This window comes from Arachis hypogaea, chromosome 14, assembly GCF_003086295.3.
Source record: "Arachis hypogaea cultivar Tifrunner chromosome 14, arahy.Tifrunner.gnm2.J5K5, whole genome shotgun sequence".
Taxonomy (NCBI): domain Eukaryota; kingdom Viridiplantae; phylum Streptophyta; class Magnoliopsida; order Fabales; family Fabaceae; genus Arachis; species Arachis hypogaea.
The window spans coordinates 51,193,888-51,197,349 of record NC_092049.1 but is presented as its reverse complement, the minus strand read 5'-3'; the positions used below and the strand labels follow the sequence as shown (position 1 = coordinate 51,197,349).

At 33.0% G+C, this 3,462-nt stretch overlaps 1 non-coding gene across 1 annotated transcript; it reads right to left on the bottom strand.

Annotated features, from left to right (window-relative positions):
- Window positions 1–3,062: 3,062 nt before the first annotated feature.
- On the bottom strand, window positions 3,063–3,170 carry LOC112746059 (small nucleolar RNA R71). The gene has a single exon (XR_003173959.1). It is a non-coding gene; the product is annotated as a small nucleolar RNA R71 (small nucleolar RNA).
- Window positions 3,171–3,462: the final 292 nt, after the last annotated feature.

Sequence of the window (3,462 nt, the reverse complement as noted above, 5' to 3'; positions counted from 1 at the left end):
TCTTGGATCTCTTAATCAGAATCTTCGTGGTATAAGCTACATTGTTGGGGGCATTCATGAGAGTCCGGAAATTCTAAACCTTGTCTGTGGTATTCCGAGTAGGATTCAGGGATTGAATGACTGTGATGAGCTTCAAACTCACGAGTGCTGGGTGTAGTGACAGACGCAAAAGGAGGGTGAATCCTATTCCAGTATGATCGAGAACCTCAGATGATTAGCCGTGCTGTGACAGAGCATTTGGACCATTTTCACAAGAGGATGGGATGTAGCCATTGACAACGGTGATGCCCGTACATAAAGCCATCCATGGAAAGGAGTAAGACTGATTGGATGAAGACAGCAGGAAAGCAGAGGTTCAGAGGAACGAAAGCATCTCTATGCGCTTATCTGAAATTCTCACCAATGATTTACATAAGTATTTCTATCCTTCTTTTATTATTTCAAAAACTCCATAATTATTTTATATCCGCCTGACTGAGATTTAAAAGGTGAGCATAGCTTGCTTCATACCAACAATCTCCGTGGGATCGACCCTTACTCACGTAAGGTTTATTACTTGGATGACCCAGTGCACTTGCTGGTTAGTTGTATCGAAGTTATGATAAATTATGAATTGAGATTAGAGCACCAAGTTTTTGGAGCCATTACCAGAGATCACAATTTCGTGCACCAAGTTTTTGGCGCCGTTGCCGGGGATTGTTCGAGTTTGGACAACTGACGGTTCATCTTGTTGCTCAGATTGGGTAACTTTCTTTTCGTTTTCTTTTCAAAAAGTTTTCAAAAATTTTTCAAAAAAAAAAAATTTAAAATAAAAATGTTTTCAAAAATATATTTTTCTTCAGAATTTTTAAGAATGAATTCTAGAGTTTCTTGAAGCATGTTGAAGCATGCTTGCTATAAAACCATGTCTAAATTCTTTCGGACAGAGGTTTTGGCTTAAAATTGAATGAATTACTCTCATATTCATGCTAAAGCTTGACTGGCTATTAAGCCATGTCTAACCCTCAGATTGGAGCTTTAGATTAAGATTGTAAGATTCCTGGAATTCATATTAAAAATTTTGGAATCCTTATTTTTCTTTTTCAAATGATTTTCGAAAAATATAAAATAAAAATACAAAAAAAATCATAAAATCATAAAAATCAAAAATATTTTTTGTGTTTCTTGTTTGAGTCTTGAGTCAACTTCAAGTTTGGTGTCAATTGCATACTCATCTTGCGTTTTTCGAAAATTGCATTCATGCATTGCATTCATCATGATCTTCAAGTTGTTCTTGATAAAACCTTCTTGATTGATCTTCATAATATATTGTTTTGTGTTGTATGATGTTTTTCATATGCATTCTTGAATTCTTAGTGCCTAAGCATTAAAGATTTCTAAGTTTGGTGTCTTGCATGTTTTCTTTGCATTAAAAATTTTTCAAAAATATGTTCTTGATGTTCATCATGATCTTCATAGTGTTCTTGGTGTTCATCTTGACATTCATAGCATTCTTGCATGTATTCATTGTTTTGATCCAAAATTTTCATGCATTGCATCATTTTCATGTTTTTCTCTCTCATCATTAAAAATTAAAAAATAAAAAAATATATCTTTCCCTTTTTTTTCTCTCTTAAAATTTCGAAAATTAGATTTGACTTTTTCAAAAATTTTTAAAATCTAGTTGTTTTTATGAGTCAAATCAAATTTTCAATTTAAAAATCTTATCTTTCTCAAAATCTTTTTCAAAAATCAAATCTTCTTCATTTTTCTTAGTTATTTTCGAAAATTTTAAAAATATTTTTCAAAAATCTTTTTCTTATCTTTATCACATAATTTTCGAAAATAACATCATCAATTAATGTTTTAATTCAAAAATTTCAAGTTTGTTACTTACTTGTTAAGAAAGTTTCAAACTTTAAGTTCTAGAATCATATCTTGTGATTTCTTGTGAATCAAGTCATTAATTATGATTTTAAAAATCAAATCTTTTTCAAAATTAATTTCAATCATATCTTTTCAAAAATATCTTCTTATCTTATCTTTTTCAAAATTTGATTTTAAAATATCTTTTCTAACTTCTCATCTTCTTATCTTTTCAAAATTGATTTTCAAATTTGTTTCAAATAACTAACTAACTTTTTGTTTGTTTCTTATCTTTTTTAAAAATACCTAACTAACTCTCTCTCTCTAATTTTCGAAAATATCTTCCCTCTTTTTCAAAAATTCTTTTTAATTAACTAATTATTTTAATTTTTAATTTTAATTTTCAAAAATTACTAACCTTTTTCAAAAACTATTTTCGAAAATCACTAACCCTTTTTCAAAAATAATTTTCGAAATCCTTCTTCCTCATCTCCTTCTAATTATTTATTCATCTACTAACACTTCTCTTCATCTCACATCACTGCTCCTATCTTTACCCTTGTGTTTGGATTCTTCATTTTTCTTCACCCCTATTCCTTTTCTTCTTCTACTAACAATAAGGAACCTCTTTACTGTGACATAGAGGATTCCTCTTCTTTTCTTGTTCTCTTCTCTTTCTTATGAGCAGGAACAAGGAAAAAGGCATTCTTGTTGAAGCTGATCCAGAACCTGAAAGGACTCTGAAGAGGAAACTAAGAGAAGCTAAATTACAACAATCCAGAGACAACCTTATTGAAAATTTCGAACAAGTAAAGGAGATGGCAGCCAAACCCAACAACAATAATGCAAGGAGAATGCTTGGTGACTTTACTGTACCAAATGCCAATTTACATGGAAGAAGCATCTCCATTCCTGCCATTGGAGCAAACAACTTTGAGCTGAAACCTCAGCTAGTTTCTCTGATGCAGCAGAACTGCAAGTTTCATGGACTTCCATCTGAAGATCCTTTTCAGTTCTTAACTGAATTCTTGCAGATCTGTGATACTGTTAAGACTAATGGAGTAGATCCTGAAGTCTATAGGCTCATGCTTTTCCCTTTTGCTGTAAGAGACAGAGCTAGAGTGTGGTTGGACTCTCAACCCAAAGACAGCCTGAACTCTTGGGATAAGCTGGTCACGGCTTTCTTAGCCAAGTTCTTTCCTCCTCAAAAGTTGAGAAAGCTTAGAGTGGATGTTCAAACCTTCAGACAGAAAGAAGGTGAATCCCTCTATGAAGCTTGGGAAAGATACAAGCAGCTGACCAAAAAGTGTCCTTCTGACATGCTTTCAGAATGGACCATCCTGGATATATTCTATAATGGTTTATCTGAGCTATCAAAGATGTCATTGGATACTTCTGCAGGTGGATCCATTCACCTAAAGGAAACGCCTGCAGAAGCTCAAGAACTCATTGACATGGTTGCTAATAACCAGTTCATGTACACTTCTGAGAGGAATCCTGTGAGTAATGGGACGCCTATGAAGAAGGGAGTTCTTGAAATTGATACTCTGAATGCCATATTGGCTCAGAACAAAATATTGACTCAGCAAGTCAATATGATTTCTCAGAGTCTGAATG